This window comes from Alosa alosa, chromosome 9, assembly GCF_017589495.1.
Source record: "Alosa alosa isolate M-15738 ecotype Scorff River chromosome 9, AALO_Geno_1.1, whole genome shotgun sequence".
Taxonomy (NCBI): domain Eukaryota; kingdom Metazoa; phylum Chordata; class Actinopteri; order Clupeiformes; family Clupeidae; genus Alosa; species Alosa alosa.
Genome location: NC_063197.1, coordinates 8,921,439 through 8,949,228, shown reverse-complemented (window position 1 = coordinate 8,949,228; position 27,790 = coordinate 8,921,439). Strand labels below are relative to the sequence as shown.

The following is a 27,790-nucleotide window of genomic DNA, read 5'->3' as shown; positions in this document are numbered from 1 at the left end:
CCGTACTTGTCCAAATGCTCAATGTGAACTGAATATTTATCCCTACTGTTCCCTTCCTTATTCCAGAACACTGACACTGACAAGGACTCTCTCATAAAACTGGCCAGCCTACCTCTGTCTCGGCCGACTATCTCTCTTAGCTCCTGTTCTATGTCCTGCACTGGCTGGGGCTCACTATCTCTCTCACGCTACTGTTTGGAGTGAACTCTTCTACACTCTAAACCCGAACTAGTTGTCATTACTAGAAAATTGCGTGGAAACCGATTGCCATAAAACCGTTCTAGTTTTTACAAAACATAAAACTAAACAGGTTTAGTTGTGTCAACTAACAACCTTATGTTGATGCTGTAGACAAATTAAGCTTACATTAGTAGTCTTTACTAAAAATCTTTAGTTCACTTAACTTATTGTTTCAGAAGTTGTATAAAATAACTAGGTTAAAATGCATGTTAAAAAACTAATTAAAATATGAACTAAGTTTTGTAGAAAGGTACCTTTATATGGCTCTGGATAGGCCTACTGTTTTTATTTTAAGATTAGGCTACTGTATTAATTTAATTGTTTTATTAAAAATTGAAGAGAAATTCATCACAATGTATAGGAATGCCTTTTATTATTGATAAAACATGAACAAACAACATTTAAACTTATAAATATTCCACATCCACTGTAGTAACTGGGTAAGACGGAAACACGGAAGTGACGTAGCCTAGTTCCCGCCTTGACGAGTGACTTGACAGATTGCAGTGCATTTGGCAGATTGAATGGCCATTTGAATTTTGCAACACAAAGAGCGTGACCAAAGTGCAATGCAATCACGGGGGGCGCTATTTCTTTTACATTTGAATAAAATGCCTCAAAAAGATGGCAAAACGTTTTGCCCAAAATAATCCAAAATCTTTTCAGGCTGGCATTGACAGTTTTGTCAAATATGTTTTTAAAATGCAATCCTACATTGCACTTTAAATATTAAATTGAAAAACGAATTGACAGTTGTCAATGATGAAACTGAATATTGAAAATTGAAATGCAAAATAAATTGCCATTTGAATTTTGAGACTGAAGTACCATGGCAAAATGGAATGCAATTCAATCCATGTTTATTCTATTTTTTAACCAAAATTATTGGAATTGATTTTAGGATTTCATTGTCACTTTACAGATTAAAATACAATTTGTTGGATATTATTGCAAATTACAATATTAAATTGTCAATTGCATAATGTAATGTCTTTTTGAATTGCATATTGCAGATTGCATTCTCATATGAATAAAGCTACTCGTATGCTTCCATACACAGGAATCCGCTGGACGGCATCCCAATCAGGAAGAGGGTCTTTGATGATCTCGAAGGGGACAAGAAAGAGGACTTATATTGGATACTGTAATACCGTGCATTGTAGGCTGTATACTGTACAATAAACATATTGTATGGCCCAGAACATTGTGCTTTGTTTACAGTACTGATGATGATTTCGACACCAGTAGCATCAGGTCTAAGACATCGATTCACACACAACAGGCTAAGTTAATTTTAGTGCCTATACTGTTACACATTTTGATTTGTTGTTTGTAATAAAAAAGTATATTTTATTAAACTTACAAATTGTTTGGCAAGTCTGTACATAGTTTCTCCTTGGCTGTCTTCTGTTGTGGGGACTCAGCATTCTCATTGCAGTGCATGGCTGCAAGATAAAACCTAAACCAAACAACAGAAATGTTGAAAGTCACTTTTGCATGCACACACCAAGCTGTTAACTCACAGCAAAAGCATTTGCTAATATTCTAAGCCCCGCAAGATGCCACACTTGGAGCATCTGTTTGGCATGCTGCGTTTGTCATGTTGTCGTTCTTGTAATGTTCTAAAATAAGAACGTGCAAATAAATCTATTGTATTTAGACAACACAGTTTTCAACATATCGACTAGATATCATTTGAATTGATAACGTGAAGTTGTTTCCACTTGACGTCAAAAACGTATGTGGGTTATATTACAGTTTAGCAACCAAACTATCGTGTTACTCAGCTTCAGTTAGCTATCTTGCTGAGAACATAACCTGTCAGAGATCTCGACAAACATGCATAGTAAAATGTAGGTTAACATGACAACACAGGTTTTATCCGAATGACACACAGGGAAATTAAATAGCCTTGCCAATGAACTAAATCACACATTCTACTTGCTAGACACACGTTGGCATACTGCTTAGCGACAAAATAATACTTACAGCATGCGGTTGTGATGACCTTACGCTCGGAACAGCCCCTCGTTTCAGTAACAGCAGCTTAGCAAATCCTGCTTAACTGTCCAAGGTTTTGAAAACTGCCTTCGGTGAAATGTTTTGCAAATTAATAACGGAGTGTCGAACTTTGCAGTGATCTTCTGGTAGAAAAACTTTATCCATGCCCCTCGAACTTTTGAATCCTTGGGAAGACTATAGAAAGTCTCACCTTTCTTTGTAGCCTAAGTTTCAGCCTGGAACACTGCATTTACGACCGTGGCTCATTTTCGATATCCTTAAAGAACTGTCTGCTTTATAATTCCTGTGGAAGTAAACGAGCAGGCAGCTAGACATTCTCTGGCTAAACTAGTGTTTGTCTCATCTTCGCCCACCATTCACGTTCCTGGACTCAGAGCACCAGTGGGCTGGTCTGTATCAAGCGGCAACATTCTAATCTGAACAATGAAGCCTACCCGGAAGTTCGAAAAACTGCAATACATCGAAAATCCGCTAGGGACTGGTCCCAAAAGCGAGCAAATGTCCATAGACTCCCATGTTAAAATGTCCGTTTTCACAGCGTAAATACATGTTTTTAAAGCCTGGTCCCATGGACTTTTATTTTACTTTTCGGTAGTTTCCCAGTGCCTGACAACTGTGAGGGGGGTGAATTTTTTTCTAACTCATTAGTTTAGATCACATTTAGATATAAAATATATGAATAATTAAGGGCGTGGTCGGCTTGATTGACGGCTGACGTCGAGGCATACAGCAGCAGACGTTGCCAGCTGAGTGGAAACCCTGAAACTTTGACGTCTCAGCCATGATTATACACAAAGTTACCACATCCTTTCTGAACATCTTTATTCAAAAAAGCTGACATAAAATGGTTTGCTAAGCTATTAATTGAAGCCTACTAACCGACACTTTCAGAAGACTTCGTTCCAGTTTTTTCAGGTAAGTGACATTCATTCCACTACTATTTCACGTAGCACTAGATGTTAGCATTATTTAGCATCGAGTGGGCACTAACGTTAGGCTACGTTAAGCGCCATATCGCCTCAAATAAGTTAATGTCGAAAATGATGACCGAATGGCAGAAGCACACACATACATTTAGTTAACTTGAATAAAGTTAACGTTAGTGAAAACCATTGTGCTCCCGTTATGAGTTAGCTTAACGTTGGTCATACTAGCCAGGTGTGAGTCAATGAACAGACAGCTCTAAAGTTAACGTTAGTTCACAAACATACTGGGGCAACAAAGCATGTTCTCGTCAAAACCTTTTTGTAAATACGCTCTGTGGGAATGCTTAGTCCATTGACAATTTATACAGTCTTTGGGTTATCACGTTTAAGAGCCGAAGCATTAAAAGGCTTGTTGTCGGCTAGCTGAGGCAAAATTGTGAACCGCTATGAACCATTGACCGTATACTTTGAACATGGAGCTGTGATAACAAGCGATAGTTATAACTGACGTTTGAAACTCTTATTGATGCCATTTATTTGTTAAACACAAATTTGAACGAACACTTCTTGTCTATGCAAAGTTTCCCTGTAGGTAATCCAGACAGGCTGGGTGCTGGAGAGGGCTCTGGACTCCTAACTTCAATTCTCGTCTGTGCAGTCGACACTCAGAAGCATCACTTCAGCACTGATTCCATGGTACTTTGACATTTTTCATACATTTAATTGGAGCAACCTACTGGTTGTATATTCCAGACATCGTTACCATATACTGAACAAACATGAATGCATTTCAGACATTTAGAGTGGCCTTTTATTTTGAGCAGTCCAGGGCACATCTGTGCAATAACTATCAAAATAATTTATCATTAGCACCTTTTGATAAGTCACACACGGAAAGTAGTTGCATTATGCCTTCAAATCAGCAGGTTTTGGTTGGATACAGATTGCATAATTAAACGCGTAAATAATTAAATATGGCACCAGTGGCTGGCTATTGTTTGACTGGACCTTGGCCTAACTGTTAATAACTACCTCAATAGGGTGTAGATATGAGCTTACACTGTTTCACTGAAAACACAAAAATACAAGAAATATTTATTCTACATTACTTTAAATACACCACATTTGTTTTTGCTTATTGCCCGCATAAACAGGGCATGTGCAATAGTTGAATCTGGCGTGTCCTGTCCCCATTCAGCTAAGTGTTCTGTGAGTTTGTTGTTCATTATAAATATTGGGAGTGAGTCTGCAAATCTTACTTCGTTGTTGTCATATATTGCCTCCACAGTCTATGATTACCACATAAAAAATAAATTTTTTAGCTTAATTTGTGAGCACTTGTTCACTTGTTCAAGTTCAAGGATGTGACATATACCAATATTTCTGTTTTCAGATCTGGAACATTTTGAAATCCTACCAGATGGGGCAGAAGTCATTGAGCAGTGGCAGCTTCTGATTTCAAGGACTTTGTTCACCTTTATTTACAGCATTTGCATCTGTGTCTTTAAAGTGATCTAATATGTATTGACTATGTACTAGCTTAGTACATATTAGTTTTTGTTATTTTAGTTTCACAAATTCAGTGGTTACCTGTAATGCTCAAGATATACAAGTAAAAAAAATCACCTTTACTTCTGCATCTGGGTCTTCAATTCAACCTACTGACTGAAGCTGACGGATTTGTATAAATGTTTTTGAAAGCACAGGCAAATTGGTTTGGCATGAGTTTTAATGTAATTCACAGTTCAGAAAAGTACCATAAACATTTCCAAGTGCAAGTTCAGTAAAGGGTAGGTGTAACAGTCCATCAATAGACAAAGTGAAATGTACTGTATAGTCTCAATGGGTTCAATATCACCACACCCCAGCCAAACCACTTCACCTGGACCTCTAGTCCCAGGTTAGAGCCCATGGACCTCCTTGCCGCCTCCTCCCCATGGCGAACTGCCAAAATAGAAAGGTAAACTTTTCATTAGTACCTATATAGCTTACAATATAATACAATAATGCAAACCAACACTACTTGTTGTAATCAACAAAAGTACAGTTATTGTACAATGCTGTAGTACTATTGTGCGCTTTGAAATGGGTCTTCAGTGACAAACTACACTAATATTGGCATTGTTATGCCAAACACCGGACACTGTAACTGGATTTAACGTTTTGATAATAGCCTGACAAGAAGGGGAAATAAGGCAAGCTAACCGAACATGAACGCTGGATCGTGAAATGGCCACCGATGAGAAATTTCAGTGTCATCTTAGACCAAGCTACCACTGACAACTTTAGAGCAATATAGCGATTTCAAAACGTGATATTGAGAGTTAATCAAAATGAATTCATGATGTACAAGTTAACTAATACCCTACTACGATTTTATCAATTCACACCACACGTTGACAGAATACAGCGAGCTGGCTGATGTTATCGTAAATTAATTAACGTTACAATGATGGCTGCCACTGAGGATATGAGATGCTAACGTTAATCACAAAACAATAAAGGCAAAGATATATTTTTGTCAGTATGAGTTGCTGAACCTGTAACGCCAAACTGCTAAATTACTCTACGTTATTTTACCGTAACTTCAGCCAGGGAGGGATAGCTAACGTTAGTTTATTTTACCTAGAAGCTATAGAATCTGCAAACTCAACTCTTCATTCTCAACTTTTCAACCGTTCACCCGAATACCTTTCAGCATACAAAATTAAAAAGTGTCTGAACATGGCATTAAGAAACATACATGAACTTCACGTTAGCAGATCAAACTTACCAGCAAATTATGTTACAGCAACGTCTGTGCCAGTCCATCTTGTAGGCCTAACGTTACAGATAGCTTAGCTGAGGCTGCTCGGCGGACGACGAGGCGGGTTCACCGGCTTGCTCAGGAGGTGGGCGGGGTTAGGACTTCCCAAGGTTTTCCAAGATGGCGCCGCCCATACCCCCCATAAACGGCTTCATAACCGTTCTTCAGAAAATCTATGGTTGACGTCACAGACGCTTTGTCCATATTTTTTACAGTCTATGGTCTGTATGAAAATTTTGAGGCGTGACAAATGTACAAGCCAGAGCCAAATAAGGTACCACCTGCGAGTTTGCGTAAACTCGTACTGTTGCTTCGTTGAGATTCGCCCGTTTTATGGCGGGAGTTTCGAATTGTGAGATTTGCATAGGAAGGAGGTGTCGATGGGGTTTTGAAGTTCTCTGTATCTCCATAGAGCAGGGGTCTCAAACACCCGGCCCGCGGGCCAAATCCGGCCCGCGTCCTGCCCAATTCCGGCCCGCGACGAATGACAAAATAATAATGTAATCCGGCCCTTGAGGCTATTAATTGCGACAAACAACGATACTGATTAAAATAGACGATAGATCCAGGTACGGTGACAAATCTCATTTGTAGGCCTACTCTGCTCCACTATGTGCAAGACATCCATAGCTTGATTCAAACCCAAAATCGCTGCGCAAAGTTTTCAGGAAATACTTGTATTACACGCGAGAAACACAAAGACGTGCATATGTAATGACGCGGAAGCGATGCAGGCCATAGTGTTGCAGAAATTGAAGCAGAAATAGGCCTACACCAAATGTTGAAAAAAACGTTCACGTCGCGATGAAGTCTTAGGTAAGCTATGTTTATTCACCTATTCTAATTCTGAAGGAGAATATCCTTTTGGAGATTATGATCGATCGTCTATGACAGTGATAGTCACGGTGCGTCTGTGAATGGAGGTGCGTGTATACAACGGTGTCCACTAAGCATACCATGCTTGTTTCGACCCTCTGCCCAACATAGCTTGGAGGTTGCAGTGGTAATCGTGATGATAGTGTCCGTAATGGATGTGGTACAGACAGCAGGGCTAGTAGAAATAAGGCTCTAAAGAACTACAAAGTCACCCGCAATATGATGCGAACTTCTGGGTACTGCAGATTACCCGCGATAGGAACTGTTTGACCAGAATACTTTATTGTAGGCCTATATTGTAGTAATCTATTACTAAATCACAACATATTAGGTGTTGGTATACATCTTAGGTGTTTTCCTGTTAATTTGTTATGTGGGTAATATGAAAAAAAGGAAAGTAAACCTGCTTAAATATGTTCATCCAGCATTTACTGAAAGGTGCATAATTTGAAGTGCTTGCCATCCAGTGACAAATTACATGGGTAAATTTACCCCCTTCATAAACTTTTGTTTTACTCAAAGATTTTTACATTTACAGTAGGACTTCATCTCTGACCACTTTCAAGCCATGGCCTTTTGATATAAAAATCCAATGGTGTTGCTTTCTTAACCCTGATGCCTAGTTTGCCAATTTTAAAAAAGTTATGAGAGGAAATATTTTTATTTGGTGTGAAACACACACACATACCTGTTTTTATGTTTCACAGGTGTCTAAAACTAGATAAAAACACTTGCACTTTCTGTTTGCAGTTTTGTGTGGTATTTGAAAAAAAGAACATTGCATTTTCAGAAATAGCCGGCCCTCCAATCAGATGACGTTGGCAGAATTGGCCCCCAGCTCATTTGAGTTTGAGACCCCTGCCATAGAGTGTCCCAGTGACTTCCGTTTTACTTCCGCTACAAGGGACCTATCTTTCAAAAAAATATGAACGGGAGTTAATGGAGAGATAACAATTATTTTTTGGTCCAGTTTGAATTGTGCCACGAATTTCACATATGATGTGTGTGAATTTAAAAGATAATTTTTCACGTCAAGAAAGTACTGTTGTTCGATAGACTTCAAAAGTTATGTTGGTTTAGTGCGAATCCGCTCAGTGGACTACATCTCTCGTCTCGAACGATGTCCGTCACCAACGTAATTAACGATATGATTACCTGTTATGCTAGTTAACGTTGCATCTTGCTGCCTGCAATATCACTTAACAGTTTCTAATGTACAGTCTATGGACGAATACAACTTACCTGATGTGTTTAATCCTCTGACTCATGGTATTTTCATCGGCAAGGAAAGCCCAATTAAGACCTGTTGCTGGTATGTGTGGTGGATTTCTATGACTTAAAGGATGCATGTATGTTTTTTATAAACTTTGATATTACTGCAATTATTATGAGACTTCAAGGCCTGTACACATTTTAAGCAGACCAGACCAGGTGTCAAAGAGTGGGGTGAATGAGTGCACAGTGACACTGGGCCTAGACGGTCAAGAGCGAGAGGATGAGGTAATGGTAACTGGAAAAAAACAGAATCAGACAGTTTTGCATATCATTTTTATGCATGATATGACAAGGGGTCCCACCAATATCAGTAACCTTGGTGGATGCTGATAGGCCAACAGGTGTCTTTCGAGGGTGGCGAGAAGGCCCAACTTCAAGGTTAAGGAGTATAAAAGATAGGCCGCAGCCATTTTGATTTTAGATCTCATCGGGGGCGCCAGCTGATGACATCTCACATCACCCTATTGCTTGACACCTGGTCTGGACATCGTTTAGGCTGGACTATCACTGCAATACGGTGAATAAAGATCAACAGTCTTCAGAGATCTCCTGTCTGCATTGTCTCCTTCGGACGCTTTGTTCCAGAGTGCTAATTAGTAAGTAGTTAAGTGATAAATTGTTCAGTGGATTCGGAAGTGGACCGGTTTTTCCACGACATATGCTTGTACAATCTAGTGTGGCTGTGTATGAGCTAACGTCACTAGCGCGACTGATGGTTTTGTAGTTGTGGGAATTACGATCTTTCAAAATGTTGTAATTCAATAGTTAAGAAACAAACTGCAAATGTCTTTACATGAAAATTTGTCTTTAAAATTGACAAACATCATACGGGTAATTCAAGGCACAAGTCAACCAAAATAATTTCCTTTTCGCCATAGACTGGCGTTCAAAATTTTTTGAAAGATAGGTCCCATGGAGGCTAATGGAAGTGGCGTCACTGGGACACTCTTTCACCCACTGAACTATCGCTATTCATCTATGACAAGGTAAACTCAGTTTTGCATTCTATGACCCTTTTAAAGGCTACTCTCATTTGATGTAGAGAAGTAAAGTATATGTGTGTAACCCTCATGAAATTAGGGCTACTAATCTAGATGCAATTACATGTATCTTCCTATGGAGGGCGCTCTATGTGTCAGAAGACTAGAGCGTCCTACTAGCAAACATTCTCTCTCTCTACCAGCGACATATTTCCTGTGAACGTGCACCTGAAAGAGCTCCCAGATTAGAAGATAAATAATAACGAAATACTTTTGAAAAGTCAATACTTTACATCTAGTTATATCCATAAGATATTAGTCTACCTCAAACTCAACTTTGAATACGAAAGAAAAGTGATTCTGTCGAGTTTACAGCAAATTGGAACTCCGGTGAGTAAAGCACGCTTTGCTAGTTTCTTACTAGCCATCTAGGAAAGGATGTAATTCATAAAAACCAATCGGAGTATGAGTGAGACAGTGCTCAATGTTTGTATGAAACCTTGGTATGCCATATCATAGTTAAATAGAATGTTTAATCTCTGACGAGAATCTTAATGTTTCCTGCCACTTTGGTACAAGCCGTATCATTGTGCTCAATGTTAAATCCTAGCTAACGCCCTAACTAGCTGGCGCAGCATGGTAGCCTAGTCAGCCGAGCCATTAGTAGCGTTTTGAACCATGTGAGATGCGTGGCGCTTAACTTGTTTACATTTTAGCATTCAGTTGATGTAATAGCGGATGCTAATGAGTTATAATACAGATGCATTACAAATGCATAGCTTTTGAGTTTCACATGTATATTTTGAATAAGTTAGTTGTAATATTAAATTCATAGTCATGTTACAATGCAATATGTTAAAATAGTCCTTGAAAAGGTTAAAAAGGAAAATGTTTTAGTAAATGGAAGTGTAAAATAGATAAGCACACTGCTTAATGATGTTAAAAACATTATTGTTTCATTTATGCAATTCGTTGAATTGTACTGAAAGTACATGCTTATAAGTAATGTAATTGCTTATATTTCATTTGTATAGTTTATTGTGATGTAAGTAATTCATCTCAATGTAATCTTAAGTGCATCCTTAGTTATTGGTTACGCATTAGAAGATGTTCTAAAAGAAAGAAAGAAGTTAATGAGGTCTCATGTTGAAGACTAGAAATTAAACAGAATTTTTATTATTCTGCACTTTGTGTAGATTGGTTTTTTTGAACGACCAGATCAGATTTGGATCCCAGATGGCGAGCCCAGCCCAGTGAGACTGAGAACGATCGTGGAAGCGGTGTGGCCAACCGTACGATTTGTCTCAGAGAAACCCAAGATTTGTTCATTCGTTCATCGAACACCAGATAAGATTTTCCACACTGTTGACTCAACACAGTAGTCATATCTGCACACATTCAAGGAACTGAACTTTGTGAATCGATACACACACACGTTCAAGGAACTGAACTTTAGGAATCAATACACTTTTCATACAGGAACTGATATACACTTTTCATACAGGAATTGAACTCTCTTGAATCAGTGCATACAGGAATAAGGGGCTTGAATTCTAAGTTTCCTTTGATTTTCATATTTTATTTGTTTGAAGAGCTCTTCGTTATCATTTCATTTATATTTTGCCCATTCAATGCTGTGTAACCACACTGCTGTTTTGGAGGCAATATAACGGTCAATTGTTCAACTTATTAATTCCTCTTGTGAGTTAGTCCATTTAAGCATACCCCTCTCCCGAGCCTAGGTTGATGTTTAGTGCTTGAATTACTGGTCCAGGTCTACGAGCGCTACATGTGTATTTTATAAACATCTGTTTACATTTGTTCAGACATGTTATATTTGAGCCTGCATTATTTACTTTACATTTCCATTTACTTATTTAGCTGGAACTTTTAACTAAAGCAACTTACAAAATGGGGATTAAAATTGAAGCTACATTGCTAATGAGACCTTATGTAACAACAAAATCAAAGTGATGTTGAATGAAATAGTGGTAGAAGTTGAAGGATGGTAAGTACATTTTAGGTGTGTTAGATGTGTTAAGAGAGAAGGTGCTTTCGGAAGAGTAGGATTTTCAGTAGCTTACACTCTAAAAACTACTGGGTTGGAAACGACCCAAATTGGGTTGTTTCTAACCCAAGTGCTGAGTCACTATGGGACAGCAAACATGTTGGGTTAGAATGACCCAGCAAGATGGGTTGGTAATTTAACCCAACTTGTGGGTAGCTTAATCAACCCAGATATTGGGTTATTCTGACAGGGATGTTGGGTTACAGTGACCTAGAAAATGGGCATGTCCTTTTGACCCAATAATTGTTTACATTAACCTCTTTAGTTGGGTTCATTTGACCCATCAATTTTGTTGAATTATGTTATGCTCTTTTTTTAGCTTGTGGGTTATAAACATACAAGCCAATTAAAGAAGCAAACAAGTTCAAAGAATATAATACTGACCATTTTGAACAAATTACTCACTTAGTACATCTATCACTAGGCTACTAATGTTTCTTTCCAGGAGCCAAAACATTACACATTTACTCTCTACTAATATAATAAGATGTAATGAAGAGAATCTTGAATCCTCAATCTTAAATTTATTTAAAATGTATCAAAGGTTAAAAACCAGGAAAAAGCAGTCATCATACAAGAACAAATAGATAAAAATAAAAAAACAGAATAAATAGATGAAATAAACAGAAAAATAATAAAACAGAGCGGACATTTAAACTGGGTCCGTGTATCATTCGTTCATTTGATATTCAATTGAGAATCCAAAATGAAAAAACGAAAAAAGGACTTGTTTTTTCATTATTTGTTTATGAATGTGATACAAACCAACAAATAATGCTTTGTTTTTCAGACTTTTGATTTCATGATCAGATCAAAAGTAGAACGTTTAAAAAACGGCCTCAATCCGTGTACTTTCCGTTCATTCGTTTTTAGTAGTGAAACCAAAGACAAAAAAACGAGAAACCACTTATTTTTTCGTTTCCCGTTTTAAAAACCAAAATGGAAAAAACGGATAACGGGTCGTTTTTTAATTTTTCGATTCTCCACCTAAATGAAAATTCTAAATTTTGGATTACGGTATCTGCCCATTCTTTTTCGTTTTGCCATGGGGGCACGTCTCTTTTGGAACTTGGTTGCCAAGGTGAGGAAGACCACCAGCTGTGCTGACTGACAACAAACTGAAAGAACGGTAAAATGGCTCTTCAGGAATACAGAGTTTATCACAGAACTGTTTGAGAGTGGGAAAACCCATTCTGAAATTGCCACTGAGCTACAGCGAGTCGGTGCACAAAGCTGCTCATTAATGACAGTGAGAAGGTTTTGTTCAGAGCACAATCTCCGAAGGAGAAACTTCGTCTCAGACGAGAGCTTGGGATGCGAGGTGTTGTCTGCCATTAACCATGTTTGTATTTTAACTATTTTGTGTAGCTAAAGTCCAAAGTTAGACAGCGACTTTGGATCTATCTACATGTATTTATTTTGCTATCAACCCTGAGTAAAGCGAGCAAGTTGCGAGCTACAGTAGTGACAGTGGGGGCTAGCAAGGATAACGTTACCTAGCAACTAGTCATCTACAATCGCTGTAGCTTAGATCCCTCCCATCTGATCTTTGACAAACTCCAAGGCTTCTGGTCATGTTGTAAACACGTTGGCTTTGTCTTTTTACTCAAAACTCTACGATGTTAGTTGACACAGCTGGTTCGCTCAATGCAAAGCGACATGACTCAAGTAGATCAGTAGGCCTACTCCCAACTCTAGGCTGTTGTGCAGATGTTTCTGCTGTGATCTGAGTAAAATTGCTAAAACATGTAAAATGTTTCTTTGGCCTCATCCCATGAAGTGATTTAGCTTTAAAGTCAATCCTGTAATTTAATAGGAACCAGGGATTTCAGTACTGGGGTATTAAAGAGAAAATAGGTAGCCTACTGTACATACTGTAGTCCATCTGAACTTACACACATTGGCCCCAATGTAAACTTAAATCAGCATTTTCAGCATCATCACACACTATCATTGTGAATCCTTAACATAACCTCACTCTCCTACCCCTCACAGACGGGCCCGTCTTATGGACGTAAATTTATGACTGGATACCTGTCAACTCTGGGCATCAAGGCAGGCGAAGGACGTGTCGGGAGGATACTAAGGGATGTGCATCAGCCATATAATATCTTGCGTCGTCAGGTAAGATTGATATAGACAAAAAGTCAGTGACGAAACAGTTTTAACAAAAGGTCATCATCGGCTGTGTCGTATATCCTGTGCTATATTTGATCAATACTAAGTATATGCCAGTTACACAGAACCAGACATGCCATGTGCTTGCAAAGTATTTTCATGATTAGGCCTATTTTAGTTAAATTTGTATGTTCTTTGTTTTAGGGAGCACGCAATCTAAACCCTATTCCATATCATGCGGAATACATGGGACATAAGCTTCACATGGACCAAAACGAGAAGCTGGGGATGTTTGGTGTCACACATGTTTTGGCTGTTGATGGCTTCAGCAGCAAAATTGTAGCCAATGTTACAATGCCAGTGAAGAACAACCTGGTCATTTACAATGAAGTGTACAGGTAAATGCAGTGTTGGGCAAGCTACTTGGAAATTGTAGTGAGCTATGCTATCAGTTACTCTGCCATAAATAAAGCTTCTCTACACAAAAGCTACCACCCAGTCAAATGTAGCAAGCCAAGTTACACAAACACAGCAAAAGTAGTTCTGTACATACTGTAGGAAGCTACTTTAAGTTGCGCTAATGTTACATGACGCATGTTTAAGTTGAACCAAATGTCATGCACATGTTTGTGTGTGTGTGTGTGAAATTCTGGATTGAATCTGTGATTAAGTTTCCATTCCAAATATAGGCCAACTAATTAAAGTATATCAGGGATATTTTCTATACTATGAATGGCTGCGCTGTGTTTAGCCACAGAAGTACTCCAGAAAATTGTAGCTTGTGTGGTCAAGATACTTGATCAATAAAGGAGTTAGGCTACTAAAAAGTTACTTGATTCTGGAAATAGTGAAGCTACCACCAAGCTACACGTAGTGAAGCTACTGCCCAACACTGGTATAATACAAGTTAATTTTATTATATTACAGAGCAGCTGTTGCCAGCAATGGTATGTGGGACCAAATCAGAGTGGACCACGGAAGGGAATTCTTCTTCTCTCTTTACGTTCAAGAGAAACAATCGGTGCTGGGACAGTTATCTTACACTTAATTTTTCACTGAATCAAAGGGAAACGGAATGCTTTTGTGAAAACATTACATGTAATGCAAATTAGACAAAAAAAGCAAATTAGACAATAACTTTAATTTAACTGAATTTATTGAAACAGTTTTTCAAACGGGGCCAACGCCTCTGACAGCCCTGCTACCTCATGGCTGCAGCTCTCCACTGCATCTGCCCGGCACTTTGGACATGAAGGTCTTTCTTGTGTCCACACACGGACACACCTCTGGCACCCAATAATGCTCCTGCAGCATGTGGCAAACACTGGTCTAACAGCAAGACCTGTGAAACACATTGAATAATTTGTTTTATTCGTTTTCATTTTATTTATTCAAAGGACTCTTTTTTTTTTTTTTTTAGGGTAGGATACTTTTTGCACCAAGTTTATTTATGACAACACAATAATGACAGGGAGGATCCATAATTGCTTTAAATAAAGAACATCAACGTTTTGGAGAGGCCCAGTCCTAGCCCAGACCTCAATAGCAATAGAGAATGGAATGGAATGAACCTTAAGACTACTCACACCAGACATCCTAAATATATGGCTGAATTAAAGAAAGAAATACCACTTGGGCATTGTTCATTATCTGATTCACAGTTAACAGGCACTTGGTTGAGACTATTACTGTTAAATGAGGCTTAAACAGTAATTCATTCCAAGGGTTCACTTATTTTTGCCACTGGCACTTTGGATGTTTAATGAATGTTTTGAACAAAGACATGACAGACAAGAATTCCTTTTGCACAATTAGGTTCAGCACATTGTGTTTGGTCATACTGGTGAGTTAGAAGATGAGATCAGATTTAGTGACTCATTTTTGCAGAAAACCAAATAATTCCAAGGTGTTCACAAACTTTCACATGGAACTGTAGTACTGTATTGTAGAACTGAGTGTTGGAGCCCAAAAGTAGTCTTGGAGTCCAACAGTTGAATCATATATCTCATTCCCTGACAATGCAATCAATTTAATGAGTGAGAAAGGCACAAAAACATCACTAACCTTTGCAGATGAGACAACCAAATGCCGCCCTTATGGTAGTCACTTCTGGTTCGGCCAACACCGGGACAGTTGACCGTGCAGACGCGCCACTCAACTCCTTGATGACCTTCGTCACCTCCTTCAGTTCCTGGGTTGCCTCAACCACCTCCTCTATCTCGGCAATCACAGAGGCAGTTTCGTCAGCCCAAGTCAGCCCAAGGGAGGTGACTTGCTTTCTTTGGGGCCTTTCGCTACACATAAAAACGATCAGTATGGTCCAGCTACCTAAGTCTCTTCCTCTTGTTGGCCTGTAGATGACCCAACTGATTCTCCGGCACGGCAAACACCTTCCTGGAATTTTGTTTCCAAAACCATGATCCTGCAATGACAATGACAAATACCAGAATGTGATGGGAATTAACATCTTCAAAAACAATTGTAGGTGTAGGTAAAATTATTTGAATGGACTCATATTCACCCCTGGTGCCCTCAGAGTCAAGGATCTCATTTCCTTGACTGTCCGTCAAAATCATGGTTTCCTGCTCTCCAAGGGCCTCCCTGACTTTGGCCAGAATTGACAGGCCTCAAATTCCCCAAACCGGACAGTCACCATTTTACTGGTCTCCAACTTCCCCTCCAGCACTTCACCAATGAAGACATTCCTGAACATAGATCATAGAGTTTTACAACAGCAAAAAAAATATCATACTGCATGGCTATTTTCTGTTAGCCTTGTGAGACCATCCTAATCTCGCGAGCTCCATTTTACTTCACTCGCAGATCAGTCTGGCTATTTGCGATAGATAAAATGTGGAGCCATTCGCCAAACGAACGGCCAATCAGCGTTGGTTTTGAGGTGGGTTTAGATGTGATGAAACAAGAAGCCTAGCCTAGCTTGTAGTTATATTTTCAACGACGCTCTTTTAGTATGTCATACACTTTGTTGATCTGATTGGTTGATTTGGCCCGTCTATCACCAACATAGGTTTATCCAATCAGCTAACCAGCATTTTCGCCCCGTCCCAAAAGTTCTCCAACGGAATGTTCCCAGATGGATATGCCAAGCAAATGCGAAGCAATTCATCTGACGGAGTCAGGCTAATTTTCTATAGGCTACCCCTTTATTTTAAAATATGTTTAGAAACATCTTACTACAGTTGACCTACTGGAATTGTTCTGGTTGGCTTGATTTATCTTAAAATCTTTCACAGTGTGTGAGTTTTACTTTAACAAATAAAAAAATACATTTCATGAGAGGGTCGAATAATTTTTGGTGCCACTGTGTATATGTCGGTGATTGGGTTTGATACATTTTAGGTTAGTGAAAAATGTCGTGGCATATATTCAGACTCAGGCCAGAAATTAAGTCTGAATATCTTGCCTACAACGTAACACCGTTATAAGTGCTGAAGTCAAAAACTTGTCCCAAAAAGAAGGCTCAAAAGTCCGGCAGAGTTCCGTGCAAAAATTCCTTTAACGACTACATAGAGCAAAGCCTGAGTGGATCGCACGATCGCACTCCCGAACAAAGGTAGAAATCTCTTACTTATACCCCTCCAAAATGCTGACACAACACTACCCCGAACGAACTTTTCACCTTAAGTTCACGGAAAGTTCAGGGGTGTACAGTATAGAGTGATCATACATTGTGCATGGGTTAAATATCGTTTGCCCCCCTGCACTCTCCTACTGGTTGTTATGAGTAGAGCTCGCCCTGTGTACGCGTTATCTTGCAGCTTCAAGGCCGACTTTGGTTTCTTCAAAGGCCTAGGCTAAGGCAGCATGAGACACAGTGCAACAAAAGGAGACACAGGGCAGCAAACAGAGACATCGGGATACAGAGTGCCCATTCTGGTAGGATGGCTTCGTTATGTTATTAGTAATAGTTAAACTTGTCATTTAAAATGATATGTATGTGTTATGTTAAGTATGTTAGTTAGGAATAACTTCAGTGTATTACTTGATTATGATTGAGGTTATATGAATACATGCTTTACAGTTTCAAACTCGTTCTCTCACATCATGATGTCTACAAACCATAGTGATAATTTAAACAACAAAATCTAAAAGTTTTCTTTGATTACCTTTAGAACGCCTTGGTCACTGACCGACTGGAGGAGGCAGCACTGGCAGCATGTGGGCGCTGGAAAGCAAAGCGGACAGATGGGGCAGGAGGGTCTATGGCAGGATTTGAGTCCTGTACAGGTCCACTCCTGTCTCCATGCACTTCATAGTGCCCCCGATCTTGGAGGTCCAAGCAGAAGAAGGACCCGTTTTCTTCTGGAAAAATGGCTACATTGGCATCATCAGTGAGATACACGCTCTCTTTTTGGACCTGTGTGTTTGAGGGAGAGATAAAGGTCACACACACACACACACACTGACACACCCTAATTGGTATAAACAAGCTAAAAAATAAGCAATTTTATATTCACTTTACTGACGCACATCAATGACATTTTTAAATATATACCTGAAAAATGACCCTTAACTTCTCAGTCGTCATGTCCTCTGGTCTTAGAGTGACCCTCTTGCTGCCATTGAATAGGACAAATGCCGACATCTGCATAAAGACATAAATTAGACCACACTGTACTTTACAAACATTTTAGCAGTTCAGCTCAAAACTTTTGCCTGCACATTCGCTCTTAACCCTTTAGGCGCCAGAGGTTTTTTTCCGAAACGATCAATTTTGACATCTTCATTTCAAAAGGCTATATCTTAAAAGTGATAAGAGATAGAGACTTTCTGTAAATTAGAGAAATATTAAGGATGACCCAAAGTGTATGTAGAGATTAAATGTTTATATCTAATTTGCATATTATGACGTCATATGGTGGCGGCCATCTTGGATTATAGAATTTTCATGAAAAGTTGCATGTTTGAATGATAAAATGCACCACTTCTTTCCCCCCAAAATGTCCCTCACCTTCTGTATGCTATATTGCACAATACTGAATGCTCAGGTAAATAGTAAGTAGTGAACAAACTGTGTAAATCATTACTAATAAATGGCAGAAACAAACCAAATGCATGTAGCGGTAGACTGGCCTTTTGCTGTAGAGATTTTCCATTTACTACATACAGTGGGCACTCTGATTCCATGTATGGGGCACATATATATTATTCAGATGACACACAAACACAAGTAGACAAGACCTGTTTAGTTCAAAAGCTCATTTGCCACGGCAAGGCACAGATCAGGAGTGAGATGACGAGACAAGACAAGAGACAATGTTAGTATTTTTTTTCTTTTTGTTGTTTTTGTTGATGTTTTTTTGTTTTTTTTCTTAGCTGACAAAGACACACACATCACAAGGACATGAACACACAAAAAGGAACACATAGTGTACTGTATGTCCTAAATGATCAGGGAAGTAGATAGCAAATCAACAGTGTAAATCATTACTAAATGGCTGACTTTTTTTTTTATGTAGCAGGCCTTTTGCTGTAGAGATAATGACTCCCTATCCCTATCCATACAGGGCCGGCATTCCCATCATCTTGTGATAGACTATGCATGACCTAATGTGTGTGTGTGTGTGTGTGTGTGTGTGTGAGAGGGAGAGAGCGTGTCACCACCTCCACCATGCGAGCAGCATGGCCAGATCTGCCTCACGCAAGGCCGAGTGGAGAGAGAATTTGCGCAGCTCGACTAGGCCTACTGTCATTCTCATTCCGACTCCCCACACTGCCACAACGTTCCCCCCCCTAACTGTCCTATGAGCACTTCGACCCGCCTAACATACCCAGTGGCATTAGACAAAGGCTCCACCACGCTACTGTCGCCGCGATTGTGGAGAGGCACACGCTCAGAAGACAGAAGCTAGCGCTATGGATATTAGGCTACCTCCAGCCTCGTTAAGCCACACCACTAACACCCTGCTAACTTCCCGATGAACACTCCGAACCCGTGGAAACATTATTCCCACCAGTGACATTGGGCAAACGATTCAACGCTTGTGCTTGGTGTAAGCTAAACTATGGAGTAAACTCTCACTTTGTCCAGCTGCATCATTGCAAGGCAGGGACGATCTGAAGCCTCACTAAACGAATCACCGCCATTTTCTGAAGGCAGATATTCCCCTTCAGAATCAGGGTCCGCGAATAGAAGACCCAACACTTCATTTCAGGTAAACTTTTTGATGCCATTAGACGATAATCAAATGCAAATACTGCGCTGACGTTGACAATATCGCTCTGACAAAGTGGCTCACACGCATTACTAGCTCCGGTATTTCATGCACTGATTCAATGCGCTGTAGCTAGAAAGTTTTGTTTAAAGCGTGTCCTTTTTTCGACTTCGGGATGACGATGACATGTCTGCCATCTAGTGGAGTGGAAGTCGAACGAAATATGACACCCTATTTGACTAAATCGGCCGTTTTATTCAGTACCGCATCTTGTCGACTATAGTCGCCTGTGGCGCCTAGAGGGTTAATTGAGCGCTCCTGTGATGAGTGTGCCCCAGTAACCGCATCCATCTCATATGCGCACCTGTGACTGATTCAAATAACTAACCAAAGACAGCAACAAAGAACTGCACTTTTGATATATATCACAAATGTGGGCTACTAGCTACTCTGAATGTGCCCGGGACATTGAACTAGCTATCTATCCATTTCACCTAGCGCACGGTTTTGATACCGCTTCATTCGAGCCTTTTTTTTAGACAACACTCTGCCAGCTAATAATATTCATCTCACCATCAAGCAGTTTTTTTTTTTTTTTTCGAAATGTCTACACATCAAGTTTTATTTAAACACACTTATTTTTTATCACTCCATCGTTGCCAGTTTGGTGTAAACTGTAGGCTTCTATCACTTCATATTTCCTCAGTGCCTCTTAGCGCGCCTAAAGAGCGTAGGCTAGTTAGCATCAACCAAGCGAACTGAAAAAAACGTGTTGTGTATTATCCTTGTCCAATCAGGGGCAGAGTGGTGTGCGTCATTGAGTGTACAGTAGATGACGTTTGAAATTCTTTCACCGTAATCCAAAATTTAGAATTTTCATTTAGGTGGAAAATCGAAAAATGAAAAAACGACCCGTTATCCGTTTTTTCCATTTTGGTTTTTAAAACGGGAAACGAAAAAATAAATGGTTTCTCGTTTTTTTTGTCTTTGGTTTCACTACAAAAAACGAATGAACGGAAAGTACACGGATTTGGAAGTCTATCCAAGTCACTTTCTTGGTCTAGACCTGTCAGTGCTCAGTGTTGCCAATTCAGTGACTTTGTTGCTAGATTTAATTTTGGCCATCCCATAGCGACAGAAAATATTGTCTAACAACTATAGCGAAATTGGGCTTAATTTTAGCAACGATGGCAAACTTGGTTTAGGTGAATCGACAGAAAATCATCTCCCTTCTCATGCCTGTTTCGTTTATGAACATCGCGTTCGCCCAAAGCATTATAGAAGTAATGACTGGCCTAGGCTATGTAGTATCAGCCCATGTTAGGGAACGTAGGCCTAGATGTTAGATCTATCAGCTCAGATCATCATTTGTCGCCAACGCCATTGGAAGGCAGCCAGCTGCAGTAGCCTTCTGGTGAGATTACACCAAAGACAGTAGCTATGACAGGGAAACTAGGGACACATCGTTCAACAAGCACATTGATCAAAGGAAAGAGGGGATACAACTTCATTCACAAACAGAGCAAATAATTTAAATCGAGCCATAGGCGTAGCCACAGGCGGGCCTAGGCCCGTCTACTTGTCAGTCCTGCCCGTCCAACTATAGGCCTACGTTCACCATCTGAAAAAGACGCGCAATTAACACTGCTCTGAGAGCTCAAGAAATAGTCAAATCACGAACAGGCGGCAGCTCCGTTTAATTGTCAGGTGTGAAATGCGTTCATATTCTCATATACTTTTTATGTCATAGACGTTGCATGCCTATGGAAGGAAAGGCTTTGCAGTAGGATTGTCCAAGCTGTTGCTTCAGTTTGTGTTTTAAGTTATGCGACGCACTGTTGCTGGGTTCATGCCGTTTTGCGCAAGTTTAAAAATGTTTAGCCGACTGCCATTTGCCATTTTTGTTCCAATAAGTTCTACTTTTTATGTCATGAATGTAAGATGCATATGATAAGGCTTTGCAGTTGTAGGCCTACAATATGGTCAATCTATTGTCTGGTAGGCCTAGTCCGATTTAACACTGCAAAACAGAAGCAGCAGCTGGCAATGGAAGTCAATAAATAATTTCCGGGTCACAGAAATCGGAAAAAATAAATATCAAAATCAGTTTTGGGCCTGAGGCCGTTTTTTAAACGTTCTACTTTTGATCTGATCATGAAATCAAAAGTCTGAAAAACAAAGCATTATTTGTTGGTTTGTATCACATTCATAAACAAATAATGAAAAAACAAGTCCTTTTTTGGTTTTTTCATTTTGGATTCTCAATTGAATATCAAATGAACGAATGATACACGGACCAAACTGAACCATAAACCCAGGGACCCGGTTCAGTTTCAGCACAGTCTTTCTCTCTCAGTCGCCACCCATGTTATGCTACGTCATTTTTGTAGAGCCAATAAGGCTGTGCATACATTTAGTACGTAGGCACGCTTCAATTAAACTGAAATACACATTTTGCGCATCATGTACAAAAATCCGGGACATTCAGTGTCCAGGATTTTTATTTTTATTTTCCTGGACAGACCATGGAAATCCTGGACAATCAGGAAAATCCTGGACAGGTGGCAACCCTAGTTGATACTCTAAACAGTTACAGACACAAATACATGCACACATATCATAAAGCTATATGTGATTCTACTTGTGCTTTTTTTGTATGTGTGCAGTGTGCATGTCCTACAATACGCTATTCTGGGTCGGGGAGCAACATCACGCACAAGGTGTCATTTGTAATTTTTAAATAATGTTCTGGGCCCCCCTCCAGACTGGGCCCGGTGCAGTTGCTCACGTTGCTACCCCTCCAGAACCAGCCCTGTATGTGTGTGTCTACCTGGTGAGTGAACTCTTTTGCAGGCTGGGAACTTCTTCCATATGGAAGTGGCACACATTTGAATATTCGACAATGCACTCAGCGTTCTCAGGGCAGCAGTCCTCACAACACAATGCCTGCAAACAGAGGGAGACTACAATTAATTGGTTAAGTTGCAAAACACACAGAACATAAAAAGACCATCACTGAAGCACTACTACACTCACGCATCTTAAATGAACACATAGTTTGGTGCAAGTCAGGTATATCAAACAAGGGGCAAATATTAAATTAAGAACATGTAGCCAAACACTACTCTTCACAACCTAAAGTGCATCATGTCCCCTATTAGCCAAATGTATAATTGCCCCCATTCACATCCATTATATGACAAGTCTGTTAATGACAATGGCTAACGTTACACTGCAGTTCCTTAACCCTTAAAGGAGTACCGTCACACCGGAATGTTGAGAAATGAACGTTCTAAAGAATATCTGGGTTCACTGAATTCAACATAGAATTTTAGAACCTGCAATTGTTGCGGAACTTAGAACGTTAAGGGTTAAATGAGGGTGGGAAATAACTTACATAGTTACTACATTCATTTGTTTTACTGGTCCTCTTTCCATTTAAATATCAACACTACAGGCATATTGAACGTAAATAATGTTATATACCTAGGCCTATGCCCCATGGAAATTCTCTAATGTTAATAACTCTCATCTTTGTCTGTAACATTAGAAGTAGAAGCTAAGTTAATGCTACTGTAGCTTGCATGTGGCCACTTTAAATAACAGTTAACTTACTTGCGCCTGATATTTTATTCAAACTAAAACGACATTCACAATGACATCTCACACAGATGTATTGTTGGATATGATATTAACTACCATTCCGGATATTCAACATAAAAGTTAAGTTAGCTATTCGCCTTATTCACCTGGCGGCCATTTTGAAAATTCGAACGCCGTTGAGGGGTACACAAACCCGGAAGTTTGACTCCAAAGCATACGATCCATAGTAGATTCAGCACCACCAGCAATGGAAACTTCAGTGTGGACCAACCTTTCTTGTCTGCCCGAATTAACCGTACACAATGTGGAGCAGTGGGCCAGTATCGACTGCAACATCCCCCGGGCTGTTTTACTTAAAGGTGCCATGTGTAATGTCTGCTAAAAAATCAATTCATACTCCACATTCCATAAAAGATGGAGCAGTATACCTCCAGAAAGTGAGTTGGTCTACCCTAGAGTAACAACCGAGACACGTGTATTGCAGTTTGGTTGGCGGTTATGTTGCCTGCATACCGCCTCCCATGGCCGAAACTGGTATTATGACACCTGTCGGGCTGTGGCTAGTAATTTAGCATGCTAATTCAGGTTGATATCTCTGCAGCACTATACCTTGTCATTTTTTTAATGACACCATCGCCCTTATTTCTTAATCTTTTGATGCGTGTAGCTCATTTTTTGGATATTTTTACCTCAATTCTTACACATGGCACCTTTAAGGGATACAGTAACTGGGTTGAAGGTTTCATCCACGACATTGAAGGTAAGAATGGACGCTAATTTACCTCAGTTTCTGCTAGCTTGTAGCAGCTAGGGGTAGTAAGCTTAGCTGTGATATGGAGTTGTTGACTGTCTATACTATGTAAGATTTTATTTAACACTTAACATGTATTTAATCGACAGTTAATAGGAGCCCATCGCACATGTTTGTGAGAGCTAGGTCTTTTCCCTCGGTTACAAAAAAATGAGGCACCTTACAACATACAGGTATCATAGTGCTAAGTGGATAAACTGCTCAGTTCGCAGAGCAGTGCCACAGTTAAATCAGCTTGCTAAATGTTCATTACGAGTTTATATCAACAACGTACCTTTGAGTGTAATTAGTGTGCTAAAATGGAACAACTTTTTTCAAACTTTAAGTGTTCTTAAGTACATTATACAAAAACAGATTTTATGAGCATTCGAAACACAATCGCAGTACAATTTTGTAACATCCCAAGTGTATTGGCAATGTACTTAAAAGGCATTACAGTATAACTAATAATAGTGTAGTAGTGTATTTTGAACACACTCTTATCATCCTCATTTCTATTCATTTGGCATGCTTCTGTAATATTTTAAATTAACTTCAAATGTACTTCATGACTACAATAAGTGATTTAAAATTGTACTATAAGTACTCTCCTACCTATTCTGTTACATGACAAATTACACTTTGATTATGAGAAAAACATTTTATTGACCTGAATGAAAACAAAACATAATATTCATCCATAACAAAAGTAAAACATTTTCCTGAAAGTTATGGATCTCTTGAGCATATCTTTTCAAGTTGGATGTGGTAACGCGATAAAACATGCATTTGGCCGTATTATATTATTTCACATGCATAGATTTTTCGAGTGGCTGTTTGGAGCGCTGGTCAGATTCCTCGCTCACAGCATTTTCTTCCATGCTTGGGGAGTAGTTTTCTTCTGAGTGCGCACACATTTAATATCTACGTGTGTGAAATAATATATAATATAATACACCCGAATGCATGTTTCATCGCGCAAGTGCTTTTTGCCACTATTGTATCGCGATACTCTACAGCCTCATTGGTAGACCATCAATTCAAAATGCAGATTTCATGAAAAACAAAAGTTGTTTACCCTCCTAGGTGAGAGAATTTGCCCTCTAAGCTTGAAATTGTTTACTGGACACCCAGCCTACAAGCCAACAATTTAACAGTCTAACATGGCTACATTTGTAATGCATGATCATTTATTGCTTATTTGTTTGCAAAGTCTTCTGGCCCAGAAAGAAAACCATGGTGGTTACGGATCATGGCTGAGGAGGAAAGGTACAGCTGGTAGAGTTGTGGAGTGAGTGAACTTCCCTCCCAACACTGAGATGTGGTGGCAAAAGCTGTGGTAGCTAGCTTCCTTACTAGCACACCATCTTCCAGTCCAAGATGCATAAAGTGGCAACCGGGGGCTGGACAGCAGTCAAATGCATTGACCTTGGTATTAGAGAATTTGTCTCTGTTGTCTGTGAACAGAAAGAAGATGGACAACATTTTACAAGATAAACAATATTTTACACAGAAATCCATTGGCAATGATGAGATTAATACAGATTATCTGTACCTATTTGACATTTACTTTTTATGGGTCAAATTGGTATTGACACCATCTGTTTGCCATCCTGGTATGGGTAGACCTGGCCAGGTAGTGTTTCCTTAAAGCGTTGTGCACCTTGGCACCGATATGAGTGCAACCACCCTGTTTTCTGCATTTGATTACCTTAGATTCCTTTGTTTCCAATACAACAGATTATCGTTTTGGGTCAAATGACATTTTAAATGGGGAGTCGAGGGCACTAGCCTACTATTTTGATGCATGAATCAAAATCATCATGTATCAAAATAGTTCAGCCCCTACGACTCCCATTCAAAATGGCATTTGACCCAGAAACGACAATACAGTCAAGCTTAATGGTGGCGCTTCTGACTTAATTATGCTTTCAAACGAAAGTTTGACTCGGGTACATTCACAAAAAGACCCTAGGTTGCATTTTGGCTTGAGTTATGCTTTAAGAGTAATGGGACAAGGTCCTGGATGAAGAATATTTACCTTTACTGCTGATTATTTGAGGCGTTCAGACATCTCGGTTTCAAAACTGTCCAGGAACACCTGTAATAACATAGTTAGGCTACAGATTAAAACTAGGTAAATTACAAACACTACCATGAAATGAACTTGAATGCTCTGTCAAACACAAATAATTAAAAAAAATCTAAATCTATCGCATAAACCAAGGCATACTATCAATCATCATAGCACTAACTTAGTAGAACACCAGGTTTAATTCCCCCTCTAATATCAATGGTGGAAAAAAACGTTCTACTTCATAAAATGCATGTCATTTGTCCTGTAGACTCATTTTAAAAGATGTCTCCACGATTAAAGAAAAAAACAGCTACAATGTCATTAGCATGCCTAATGAATGTGAAGTGTGACTAGCCTAGCACCATCCTCCTTTCTGTGAGTTAACTTAGCCTACACCACACATAATATTAAAGAACATTGGTGAACTTTAGGCAAACGTTGCTTAATAAAGAACACACTTTCTTCCATCATAGTTTGTGTAGCAGCTAACGTTAGTGCTAGCCAACGCTTGTCAATAATCCCACAAACACAAAGCAGGCTAATGTAGTTTTCTTCTTGATAGGGATCTGGGCGACGTTTATGACGTTAACGTTAGCTAAATTAGCTAACGTGATCTGGCATTGCTAGCTTGTACTAGCAAGGATAAAAACAAACTCTTGAAAGCCATCAATTTAACTTCTCCAAAGACTACCGAAGGTCATAAAGAGTAAGCTACATCAGAATCATTTAACAATATGCTTTGGGACTCGCCTGATAACGAATAACTTGGCACTTTAGATCCTACTGGCTTCTGCCCTTGTTATCTCATATGACGAGTCCTTCTGGCTCTGTAGGACCAACGTCTCTGGCATGACTAGAATTTATGGTATCTTTAATTTGGACAAACCTGTAACCTTATACGGACCGTATAAACGTATGCATTTTCTGGTCTCTACAGTCCATCTGTCTTGCAAATAACGTTATAATATATAGCAAATAGACTGTATAAAATAACGTTAATGTTTGCTCACACCACGTTTTGCTCGAAAGCTGCACAGATCCGCCCACTCCATTTTAAATTCAAACAGCCATGTTATTGGTCAACTGGACTGCCTATACATTTAACTGTGTTGCCTATAAATTTAACAAAATGCCATATTCATCCTCTTACAACCTCTACTACATCACAAACGTATAGGCTACTACCTTAAGGCACAAAATCAACAAAAGAAAAAATATTATTCAATGACCAAAACTGATAGATCAGTGTGTCTAGGCTAGGTTATTGCACACTGCCATCCATGCGGCTGACATATCAGGCCTAAAAGCTACACACATTAGTATTTCATTAAAGGTGAGATGACTATGAAACTATGCAAACAATGTATTAGGCCTACCAAAAAAATATACTTTCCATAAGTACACTATATTACAACTCTAAGTAGTAGCAATTTAATACACTTAAACTAAATAAACTTCTTTACCATTTAAAGTACACTTTTAAAAAGTACATTACAAAAACACTTTGAATATTGCACAATAAGTATATTTAATTTTAGTACACTAAAGTTGAACTTAATAGCATCTACTTTGAAGTATACTTTCTAAAAGTACACATTAAACATACTTTACATAAAGTACAAAAAGTGTAAGCATACTTGCTTTATACTTCATGTACTTTAATCATATTTCTAACACACTAAAGTATACTACTTTTTTACCTGGGTTGTCTGTTTAAAATTGACATAAGATGGAATGCATACTGTTCAATCTTAATATGAACTTTTCCACAACCCTGACTTTTTTGTACAATGAGTGTCCAAGATTTAGGTATCTTTCAAGTTGAGTTTGCAA

General features: G+C 39.2%; 3 long non-coding RNA genes across 3 annotated transcripts; 2 read left to right on the top strand and 1 right to left on the bottom strand.

Annotated features, from left to right (window-relative positions):
• Nucleotides 1-1,295: 1,295 nt before the first annotated feature.
• LOC125300031 lies at nucleotides 1,296-2,369 on the bottom strand. The gene is made up of 3 exons (XR_007194500.1): nucleotides 2,230-2,369; nucleotides 1,604-1,699; nucleotides 1,296-1,346 (listed from the first exon to the last, which is right to left on the bottom strand). It is a non-coding gene; the product is annotated as an uncharacterized LOC125300031 (long non-coding RNA).
• Nucleotides 2,370-2,876: 507 nt separating this feature from the next.
• Nucleotides 2,877-4,923, top strand: LOC125300979. The gene is made up of 3 exons (XR_007194647.1): nucleotides 2,877-3,177; nucleotides 3,770-3,884; nucleotides 4,582-4,923. It is a non-coding gene; the product is annotated as an uncharacterized LOC125300979 (long non-coding RNA).
• A 4,418-nt stretch (nucleotides 4,924-9,341) lies between these two features.
• Nucleotides 9,342-10,814, top strand: LOC125300459. Its single transcript, XR_007194551.1, has 2 exons — nucleotides 9,342-9,515; nucleotides 10,322-10,814. It is a non-coding gene; the product is annotated as an uncharacterized LOC125300459 (long non-coding RNA).
• The last annotated feature ends 16,976 nt before the right edge of the window (nucleotides 10,815-27,790 follow it).